At 34.5% G+C, this 12,672-nt stretch overlaps 1 long non-coding RNA gene across 1 annotated transcript; it reads left to right on the plus strand.

The window, feature by feature from the left end:
• Window positions 1-7,393: 7,393 nt before the first annotated feature.
• Window positions 7,394-9,580, plus strand: LOC125058405. Its single transcript, XR_007118381.1, has 3 exons — window positions 7,394-7,493; window positions 9,178-9,326; window positions 9,414-9,580. It is a non-coding gene; the product is annotated as an uncharacterized LOC125058405 (long non-coding RNA).
• Window positions 9,581-12,672: the final 3,092 nt, after the last annotated feature.

Consider the following 12,672-nt stretch of genomic DNA (forward strand, 5'->3'; position numbering starts at 1 on the left):
CAAGCAAACTGCCGCCGGCAATCTAAAGCCGCGCGTGCCGCAGGTAAAGAATGCATGTGCCCGAAGAATGAATGCACGCCAGGCCGCCGGCTGAGCTGCCGGGCATGTGTGGATGCGCCATCAGAGGGGCTATGGGAGCTGTACACACCACAATGGCATAACTTCGGTTGAGATTGAGATATTTACTCTTTTTTTCCTACATTTGGAGACTGCCAAATGATTGCCATTGCAATTAATACAAACAATTTCATCTACGTCATCATCATCTAACATGACGAGCACATTTGCTCTCCGCGACAAACTCGTGCTGAGTGATTGAATTTCAGGCATCGGAAACATTGCAGCAGTGGTGGAATATACATGTGGATCGGGTATCTAAACATCTGTATGTATGCATATTGGAGCAGCGTTGTGGCAGCAAAAGTCACTGAAATCGTGTCGGACCAGTTTTCCGTCAACTTTTCTCATGAACCTTTTAACTGAAATCATTTAACTGATTATAATCTTGTATATTTCCGCATTCGTTAGCTCCTTGGGTATATATCGTATGACGCCCGTCGTTTCGAGCAGGTGAGCTAGAACAAAAGCTTTAAGCTTTTGTCGCTCTAGAAAACTGTCCATTTTTAGGAAATTATTATCCGGTGCTGGTTTTTTGAAAGTGATGCCTATTTTGTATAGTTAAAAAACTTGCGTTCATACTGCCGCAACTTGTCGTGAAGTACACAAAACGCTCCTGTGATATATCGTTCAAGTGCTGAAGAAGCAATTGTTGCCGGTTGAAACTAACCATCGAACCACCGAACAACTATATAAAGGAAGCCCACAAGGAACTACCACGCACGACAAAGCTCTAGAACTGAGCCATTGAGCGGTGAACACACGATCGCTGTTATGTCATCTTAAACTCGGCCCGAAATAATCTCGTTCTCGGTGGACTAACAGCTTATAGTGATGATACGTACAAGGTACGTATTTTTTGTTTTGTTCACTTAAAAACAATGTATCTACCTTTTTAAACAGGGAGCAACTTCTTGATTTAATCGAAATGCATGGAATTTTACAACTGAGATATACTTTTAGTTGTAGGTAGTCAATGGATGGAACTTGTGACCTTTCATTTGCATACAAGTATCGGTCATAATACCCTCTGGTGGGCTGTTTTTTTGTTTCAAAAAAACAGCCCACACCAGCACAAACTACACACCTTCTTCACTTCATCTAGACACCAGCACAAACCACTTTCATTGTGGGACCAACTCTGAAATTTCGAATATTTTGTGTTAGTTTGTGCATTCTTGTTTGAGAATTTCTCGCAATCCATGGCATAACATGGGATAGGTTGAGAAAGAAGGTTCTTCAAAAAGACCTCGATATTAGAGATGGTAGAGGAAGACATGATAATCACGCGAGGTTCCTTAAGATGCAATAGACAGAGTTAGGTTTAAAGAACTTTATTACTCATAAGAACTTAATACTAGTTCGCTTACAATGAGATACAGTAGGTACTTAATTCTAAATTATATAATATTAGTAGCCTCTAGGGCGTTGGAAACATTACTGATTGCAAATAATCTTTTAGACCTCCTTTGAAAACATTCATATTTTCGCACTGTTTCAATTCCTCTGGTAAATTGTTGAACAACTGTGCTCCTTCAAATAATATCGTTGTTTTTCCGTAATTATTCCGCGGTGTTATAAGTTGAAGTTTATTTTTTTTCCTCAAGTGGTGTGTATTTGTTTTTTTATGTAATTTTATATTCGATTGGATGGAATTCGTTATAATTTTCTTTACTAGGATGCATGTGTAGTATATATATAGTTGTCTAATATTTAGTATTTTTGTTTTTTCATATAATATTTTAGTTGGAGTTAGGTGATTATAATGGAATAAAACTTTTATAATTTTGTTTTGGGTCCTTTGTAATTTATTTAGATTAGTTTTCGCGGCTGATCCCCATATTTCAATTAAATATTCAAGATTTGATTTTACTAAAGAGTAAGAGAGTTCATACATTAACATTAGCGATAAGGCCGCCCGTTGCATCCCTTATAATTTGTATGTATTGTGTTTCTTTTATTTTTATTGCAACGAAATGTAAATAAATAATTAATTTCCAATGAGATTCTTGAGGTATACCTCAAGAATCTCATTACAGCAGATCACATAATAAACACTGGAAATTCATTTCAGCCAATGTAAGCATCGCCGAACTACACAGACAGTCTATTATTGTAATCCGGATTTTGAGAAAATTGAGAAGTATGAAAACTTTAGAGTTATGTTCAATCACGATTTTAATATTTCATTTGGAAATCCCAGAAAAGACATTTGTAGCGAAAAATTTAAAGTAGATATCAAGGTCAGGGAAACTGGCAAAGGATAGTACTAATATGAAAGAGCTACAGATAAAGAGAGAGCTGCATTTGAGAAAAGCAGAGACATTCTTGGATAACCTCGGAATGAGAAAATTAATTTTGACTAAAATTGACTTATTAAGGTCTATAAAGCTCTACAATGATAGTATCAAGAATGTTGCTGGGATAGCCACTTGTCGTGAAGTGGGATTTTCCAGATTACACAAACCGTCGCACCGCAATACGATGACCGATCCATTTTCACAGTTTTCTTTTTATCGAGTTGGAGTTAGAAGTTCAGGTGTAGGAAAACAACCTCAAAACGCATATAGTGTACCACGAAAACTGAAACCAGCTAAGATTAAAGATATAATTTATATATTTACTTCGGTTTGTTCCTCATCAAGACAAACTATATTTCTATATAATAGCGATTTCCTGACTATCGATGAAAGTCATTCCCCAAATCAGCAAATTGCAGCAATGTTCAAAATCCGGTCAAGCTGCCTCAAAATGACGAAAGTATATTAATTATGATGCATTACTTTTTTTAAAGAAACACACTGAACATGCTTCAATATCGTCAAACTTGCTCAATAAGGAAAGTCAAGATGATTTTGAGGATGACGACAGTTCGGTTAACACCACCCCCCACGTTCTCCTGAACCATCCACGTCTAATAAAAAGAAATCATTAGTCCTAATGTTTCTGGAATCTAAAAAAGAGATATCGAATGTTATGCGCGAGAGTATAGATACAAATAAATAATGTTCATCAAAAATATAGTGACGAACGTGGAAATCAGGCATCTTTAGTTCGCTGCTATTACTAATGGACAAAATAAATGAACATTATTTAATTGTAGCCAGAACTGAGATTATGTCTGTAATTAAGAAATACATCCCACCATCACATACATTGGTAGAAGAATATTCTCGTACACCAACAAGCGACGATGATATTGCTCAAATGTTAGAACACTTTTAGCGTTTAACTAAAATAAAACTGTTTTAACTTACTGTTGTGTTACTGCTAATCTTTTACATGGCCCGACACGTTTCCTCATAGGTTGCTTATATATTGTTGCTTTACCTTTGCAATAGTTCTTCAAGCTTATTTCCATAATCGTGATATCGGGGATATGCTTTTAATAGTAATATCTTTTCAAAAATTTTTGATAGCACTGGTAGAACTGATATAAAATAAAAATAGCCTTTATTCGAGTACACTATAACTACAGTAAGTCCATGTCTTTTAAGTTTTACACTTGTACTCGACCTCCGATGGAGTGAAGACCTCCTCCAGATTCTTCCACTTATCCCTATTTGATGCGACAGTTTTTTCCTGCTATTCCTTTTATATCATCTTCCCAAGTTTTCGGTAGGCATCCTCTCTTTCTTCGTCCCTCTGGGCCCTTCCAAGTAAGGGTCTTTTTGACCCATCTGCCACCACAAATGCGGCCAATGTGACCGGCCCATTACCATTTTAGCCTTTTTGTATAAGTTACAACATCTTTTATTTTTGTACGACTTCGTATCACCTTGTTTTTTATTTTGTCTTTAAGCTTCAATTGAAGAATGGAGCGCTCCATAGCCCTTTGGCATACTCCAATCTTTTTTATTAACGCCTTGTTAAAAATCCAGGTTTCGCATCCGTATGACAAACATGGAAGTATGCATGTGTCCATGACGGTAGGACTGATATTGGTCGGTAATTACCAGGATCAGAACGATTGCCTGACTTATAAATCGGAGTAACCTTGGCTACTTTAAGGCTGTCTGGAAATATACCTTTACTTATACATTGGTTAATGCAACTCGTTAGGTTGTTGACAACCAGGTTTTTAACACACTTTAGTGCTTTCGTACTTATGCCATCAATACCTATGGATGTGTTGCTATTTAAATTGCTAATAATTTTAAGGATTTCATCCGTGGTAGTCGATATTTCTGATAGAAATGTTTGAGACTTTATTTTAGAGCGAGAAGTAATTATGTTTGTAGTAGTATTTGTAGGTTTTGAGATTTTTGAGGTTAGAATTTGCCCGATAGTAGAAAAATATGAGTTAAAACATTTACATATGTCTATTGGATTAGTTATTACAGTTGAATTGATTTCTAATTTTGTAGGCATACTAGTATCTTTTACTTTATTATTTGCTATACTATTTAGTAGATTAAACATTTTAGTTGGTTTTTTTATACAGTTTTGAAAAAAAACTTCCACTTCTTCGCTTTACCTCGCAGTTTATCTTGTAAAATGATTTAAGTGTAACGGTTGGGAAACCGTGAATTTCACCGATTTGTAAAATTTTTCGAACTACGTACGAACGAACAATCTTTCGAACAATATTCCACCCTTGTACCGTATATTCCTCACTGTCAGGGTCGAATTCCGGAATCAAAGATGCAGCACGATGTACTTTTGACTTATATGGAGCTTGACAGTCATCTTAAAGATCGCGTAGAGCCTTTACTACTTCTTTTTTTAGCAGATTCTTGAGCAGCTTCCGTGCCGGCGGCGATGGTATACCCTCATCTTGCTCTTGATGTCGTTTCTTCCCACTTCTGGGTATAATTCACCTATTATGTTATTGATAATTGTATTTTAATTTATAAAATGGCAGAGCGACAGCACACTTGTTTTTCGCTGCGTCTTTGAAAGAGTAAGTTTAATTATGGCTGGGTTTGGCTTTAATAGATTCATCCCCTGCAAGTGGATGGCATTTGCAATAGGCAGGCATGGTTGGATGATTGGTCAACATGGTGGCTTGGCTTGGCAGTTACACTATTATGAATATTGTGAAGATGATATTGATATTGACCGTAAAACCTATCTGGCAAAGGGGCCGCTTAAATGTAAGTAATAAGTTTATTTATTAGTACATCTCTTAAGTTACGTGTTTTGTTTATAACTTCCAATTTAGAGTTTATATTTAGTATTTACTATAACCCGATAACGATCAGTTATTCATGCAGTCAGGGACTGTTTGTGAGGGACATACAACTTAAAAATAATAATTATGTTTCCGCACAAAACAATGGATACCTAACATCTGGATATATTGTTACATCTTTAAGAATATTATCTTAACAAAAAGATTATTATGTCACGCTAAAAGTGATTCTCTCAGCAAATGGTCTAAGGATTCAAACTAAACAGGATGGATAGATATTTTAAATTTTCAAAATGTTACTAAAGGTGAGTGAGTACCAATGCTTTCATATAAAAAAATGCCATATTACAAAAGATAAGCTCGTTATACGAGAATAAGCGTGAGAAAACTGAAAAACGAAAGAGAAACTTCTCAGAATCTCCGAAAGAATCGCAACCTCAATCAACAACTAAAAAAGTAAACTTACTCGATTACTATGAAGCGCATGGTTCAACTACAGCGCCGAAACAACAAAAAAACTAGTATGCGTCACTAACCGCATCAAGCAACATAATTCACTCAAAAGCAACAACGAAAGAAAACATACACTAACCACCCCAAGCCGGCTAGTCACCGTGGGGCTCTGCAAAAATCATAGTAAAAAAATAGGAATAAACCGTGTCCAGAAAAGCAGTTAACAAAGTTTGTTAGTTATTGATGCTGACTACAGTTTAGCACTGAACATACCCTTTATATGTCTTAGCCATAGATTTGTTTCATTAATAAAAAATTGTTTTAAAGTACATACGATTTGGATTTTTGGGTCTAAATATAGGATTGCTCAAGTTTTTTTTTTTTCATAGTACTGAATCAAATACTGTCTGCGAAATTACTGAGCCACGTTATCATAAAAATTTAAATAATATTTGGCTTATTTATTATATTATCATGTTTTAAAGATACTTAACTAGGGAACAGAAAAGTATCCCATTATTATTTTTTTAATTTACACTAAGATACTACTATACACTTGAGGTTATCCTAATCAAAATTGTTAAATATGTCAAATTTATGTTGTTTAAGTGTATGTGTGTTTTATGCAAGTTTTTTTTTATTTCCTTAGCTTTACAACAATTAAATTGCTACGCAATATTATTGTGTCAGTATAGTGACCTACCACACCTCACTATTTACAATTTTAACAGATAACCATTGTATTACAGCCATCAGCTGTAGTCAAGGACGTGGAAGAAAATGACCAATGATTGAAATGTTAAGAGATATTAAACCGCGACCACAAATCTATTTTGAATGCAGTTTGGACAACTATGATTTTTATATGAAAAATTGTATTACCGTGTTTAAGATAATTGTGTACTTCATAATATTTTTTTGAATCTATATTGTTATATTAATAAAATGATTAATTAAATCTACTATTTATTTAATCACTGCCTACCGAAAACTTAGTAACCAAGTTAAAATCGATTACCTATGTTAGAAAATTTTCACATTAAACAAGTTTCAACTTCGCTAAAAATGGCTAACTCACTGGTAAATCACGATTTCACCGAGGAAAGAGCAACTTTTAATTTGATGATTTTAATTCACATGAGATGTCCGATGAGAGATGGTGATCTTATAACCTTCACCTTTGTTTATTAATTGTTATTAAAGCCCATTTGTCTATAAAATTTAAATTTGGCGCCTTCAGCAATTATAGAATACATCACTTGTTGTCTATGTCATATCTATATCTATGATTGGCTCTGTGTATAAGCTTACTTCCTTTTTCGCCATTGTCTGGTTAACAATAACATATTGTTACGAGCTAGGGGATCGGATAGAAACGCCGTAGATTTCTTCAAGGGTTTATTTTCTAATTAAATTAACGAGGAATTTGTTAACACTAAAAAACTGGAAATTACGCACTAAAATTCACTGAATACACACACAAAATACTGTCACTAATTATTCTAATTACACGCACCTCACACAGTATTTGTATTCACTTTTATTCACTATATTCGCACTTCGTCACTCCGGTGTTTATCGCTTGGTATCGCATTCAAAACTGAACTAACTGGTCGCGTTTCGGCTCGCTTATATATCCCTGGGAGCGATGTTCGAGAACTCTCTAGGCGGCAGCGCAACTGATAGTAGGAGAGGTGGCACCAATTTTTGGGCAGGTATTTGAGGCAAGCTGAAAACTTGTCACATACCTCTCCTATTATATTCCAACACGGAATTGCAGACCTGGCTGGTGAGTAGCGGGGCTAAATCAACCCCTACATTTTTGAAAATATTATTTTTTTTTTCCCAAAAATATATTTGAGGCAATACGCAATTTATATATGTTGCAGTGTAATACTTAATAAATACGAAAAAAAATAAGCCAGACAATTTAATCGGGGCTTTAACATTACCAGACGCGTGCAAATATTTTTTCAAAAAATTATAAAAAATGTTTTTGAGGCAGCTTGAAATTTTAATGGAGTGTTATTTATAACTATAAAATAAAATTCCCAAAAAGACAGATCATTTCGGTAGGGCTTTCTACCTGCCAGGCGATCAAACAAATAATGGATGGGTACGGGCCTGTACTACTATAGACAAGCTGTAGTGTGAGAGAGAGCGCATATCGACAGCTGTCTTCGTTCTGGCTTGCCGCGTTACTATTGGCTCTAGTGAGGCCACGTGACTTACAATAACCCATGAGGTTTTAGTTAGAATTTCGGAGTCGTTACTTTCAGTCGTATTATTCTACTAATGGTATTATTACACGTTTTAAGACTCAAATAATTAGAAAATGTCTAGTGAAAAGTTAGTTTGTGTTATTTGTAAAAAAAATGATGCTAAAGTGATTGCTTTTGTGGAGAAAACTCTCAAAAGAAGTCAGGAGGTGTTAAATATCCGTAAACATCATAGGTTAAAATATAATCATATTGTTTTGCCAGTGATTCCTAACCTTTCAGATGGTTATCACACAAGTTGTTATAAGAATTTTATAGCTTTGATGAAAAAATATAGTGAAAATACTGTGATTGAATCTAATATTTATACTCTTACAAAAGGTATTGTATTAATTTAATTATTTTTCAAGCATTACATACTGATAAATAAAATTAAGCATTTACAGCACTAAGTTTTGTCAAGTTTTTAATTGAATATTGGGCTACTGATGAAATGGCAACATTTATTGGTAATACATTGATTAAGTTAAACTATGATTCGTGTTATTCTTATATTGTAAAAAATAATGTTGTTGAAGTGACTGTTGATGAGAGTCTGGCATGTAACCATCACGGAGAAGCCGATACGAAGATTGTCCACCATGTTTGTAAGCTCGAAACAAGTGCGAAGACAAATGTTCTTCTGAAAACTTCAGACACAGATGTACTGATAATCATGCTTGGAAACATGGATCATCTCCAAAGCGATGAGCTTAATATTTATATGGAGTATGGTACTGGGAACTCTAAAAGGTACATCGATATATCCAAACTACATATTGAATTAGGACCATCTATATGTACGAGTTTACCTGGTTTTCATGCGTTAACAGGATGCGATTATAATCCATCATTTTTTCAAAAAGGCAAGATAAGACCATACAAAATATTGATTAAAAACAAAAATTATCAAAAAGCATTAGCAGATCTTGGAGTTGCGCATGTTACCAGTTCGCGTGATGAAATTTTGCCAGTCTTAGAACAATTCGTTTGCGAAATTTATGGATTTAAAAATTCATCAAATATAAATGAAGCACGATTTCTTAAATTTTGTGCGACTTACAAAGCCGACACTGAAAATGAACCTTTCAGACAAAAAATAAATAATTGTGATCCCTCTACTTTACCTCCATGCAAATCTGAATTAAAACAACATCTTTTAAGAACGCAATATATAATAAGCATTTGGAGAAATGCATATTTACGATTCCCCAGTTCTTTGACACCTAATAGAAACGGATGGACACTTAATGAGGATACGCTAGATTTTCACTGGTTTGACTGAGAGTGTATGCCGCAATTAGTATTCGACGCTGTTGTTCACGAGGAAAATAAAAATAACGATGATGAAAATCATACTACAGGTGAGAATAAATGGTTTATTTTTAATAACTGCTGCATTCAAATTTCTGTGATTAATTAAAAAAATAAATATCTATTTCTTTTCGCAGATGATGAAGAGGTTGCCGAATCTGATACAGATGAATCCGAAGATTCAAGTAGTTCTGATGAAGATTCTGATCCACAGACGAAAAATGATAATTTATATCTGACGTGAAACGAATTTAATTTATTTCTAATTTTTTTATACATAAATAATTGAAACACTGAAGAAATATTATATTTTTATAAATCTAGTTTTACGATTTTATATTTTAATCATTGGTTTTTTTATATACATAACCCTTATTAATTTTAAGATGAAAAAGGTTTTAAATTTCCGTATAAATTTTGACTTGCAATAATGTCAGAGAAACAATTTTTAGTTTTGAATGTAGTTTTTAGGTATGAATTCTGTACTGAAATTTTTTTTTTTTAATTCTCTTCAAAAAATAAATATTTTTACGGAAATATAAAATATTTAACAATTCATTACGTTTAAATTCGCATTAAAATTGGCAAAATGGCTAATTTTTTAAGATAAAAAATAAATCACAAAAATATCTCCCTTTAACGTCCATAAATCAATACAATCACTTTTATGCAAAATGTATTTAGTACAAATTCAGAAAATTTTATATTTTTTTACTCCGAAATTCTAACTATAGGGTGTCTCAGTAAGAGTGCACTTTTTAAAATTGTAATATTTTTGGTTTTCCTGCAAGTGGCAACTCTGAAATTTGACAGGTGTCACCTCTGTTTATTCCGATTATTAAAAATGGAGCGCTTTTCGAAAGAACAACTCGTTATAATTGTGAAAACTCATTACAAAAGTAACGCTGAAAACGCTCGCAAAATTCACCAAATTTTCAGCCGAGAAAGTGCACCTAATGTGTCAACCATTCGAAGAGTGGTCAAAAAATTTGAAGAAACTGGGTCAATTAGGTATGGATAATAACAATCCTTTGCGTCAACGTACCGGTCGGTCCCTTGAAAACATTGCTGCTGTAAACGAGTGTCGCCATCGAATACCCGAAAACATCAATTCGACTTAGCAAATTTTGACTAAAGACCTTCATGTAAGTCACGTGGCCTCGCTAGAGCCAATAGTAACGCGGCAAGCAAGAACGAAGACAGCTGTCGATATGCGCTCTCTCTCACACTTCAGCTTGTCTATAGTAGTACAGGCCCGTACCCATCCATTATTTGTTTTATCGCCTGGCAGGTAGAAAGCCCTACCGAAATGATCTGTCTTTTTGGGAATTCTATTTTATAGTTATAAATAACACTCCATTAAAATTTCAAGCTGCCTCAAAAACATTTTTTTTAATTTTTTGAAAAAATATTTGCACGCGTCTGGTAATGTTAAAGCCCCGATTAAATTGTCTGGCTTATTTTTTTTCGTATTTATTAAGTATTACACTGCAACATATATAAATTGCGTATTGCCTCAAATATATTTTTGGGAAAAAAAAATAATATTTTCAAAAATGTAGGGGTTGATTTAGCCCCGCTACTCACCAGCCAGGTCTGCAATTCCGTGTTGGAATATAATAGGAGAGGTATGTGACAAGTTTTCAGCTTGCCTCAAATACCTGCCCAAAAATTGGTGCCAGCTCTCGGACCATGAGTAGCGATCGCACAATTCTAGAACGTGCGTACTAGCTATCCCTTTCGCACATTGCTCCGTCCTTGTCGTACGGCGTTCTAGAGTGCTCGGTCTAGCTTCGAGAAGGTTCCGATCTTCCCTCTCTCTCGCGTATCATTCCGTCCTTGTCCCGCACCTAGAAAATTCGTTCTAGAACATTCCTTCATCAAAGGGGTATAACCAGGCCTGAAAACGGGTTTCCTGAAAAGTGTACCATTCGACTACACGTGTTCTGAAACGGCCTGAAAAAATGTTTCAGGCTCCTGAAAACTAAGGTAACATTATGTAAATTACTATTTTCTAATATGTGATTTACCCTCTCCTGAAACGGTCAGAAATCACATTTCAGCCTGCTGAAAACTTCTCTAAGTAGTGGAAAAATCAAGAAACATTGCAGTCGACCCGTCTTCGTAACAATATAATTAACACAGTGATTAATAAAATACTCGTTTCATTTAACACCATTGACAGATGATAACCACTAACTAGCAAACGTGATGTGACACTGTCAAAGGTTGTTGTGTTGTGTGTGTATTTACACAGACCATAAAGTTATTCTCTTATAAGATTTTACAATAACTTGCCACTATGAACTTTATATAAATTCGCTTGTTAAATAGTGTTTAGAAATAGTTAAAATTAGTTTATTTAACCCCTTTAAGTTAAGTTTGTTATTATTTCTTATAGTGTGTGACTATATTGTCTGTTCATTTAATTAGCGGTGGAGTGAATTACATACGGTACCCTAAAGTACATCGCTGACCCAAGTCACTAGGGTTCTTTTTAAAAGAAATAACAATGATCTAGTTATTGAGAACCCTGACACCTCTCATAAAGATAAACAACTCCGAGCAATGACACCTTGGAATGAAACAATAAGTCATTAAGAACAAAGGCACGTTAATAAACAATAAGTCATTAAGACTGCATTCCTAAGGTGACACCAGTGACCACCGGCATCCTACCCCGTGGACGTCGCATCTTTTGTATATAAGCAGAAGGCTCGTGACAGCTGATCACATCACCACCTAGCACTAGGCTCTAGATAATCTTAAGTAATTTGTATATCTTTAAAAAGTGTAATCTTTTAAATCTTAAATAATTTTTATATCTTTGAAATAAAAAGTGTAATCCTTTAAATAAAGTTTTTTTTAAATATCTCACACGTTGAGATATTTTGACTCGTGTATGCTGAACGTGCCGTGCCGGCTTCGAGGAATTGTTCTGCTGATCCAGCATTTAGCGCGTTTCAACAATTTAATTGAATAAAATATGTTTGATCATTCCATTCGTATCTATTATCGATAACGGATGTAGTTTTATAATTTAATTATAAGTTTATTAATAAAGTACTGAGCAAATTTTTTTTTTTGGGACTCCGGGCTGTCGACTTCGTAATTAGTGTGAGCACAGGATCATTTTTTAACAAAAGTGAAAAATGTATATGCTTAGTACACATATAGATAATTATTATTGGCTGTTAACACATGAATCACGATAGTGAAGATCTTGAATTTGTATCGGTCTCTTCGTCGGATTTCAAATCATTCCATAGCACTGAAATATCTCGCCATCCCTTGCATAGTATCCTCAGAGCATTATTTAAAGACCAATCCAGACACTTGGATGTCATCCATATTGTACCTTAAGAATAGTATAGACGTATCTCAAAAAATCATTAT

The sequence above is a fragment of the Pieris napi genome, chromosome 18 (genome assembly GCF_905475465.1).
Source record: "Pieris napi chromosome 18, ilPieNapi1.2, whole genome shotgun sequence".
NCBI classification, from domain to species: Eukaryota; Metazoa; Arthropoda; class Insecta; order Lepidoptera; family Pieridae; genus Pieris; species Pieris napi.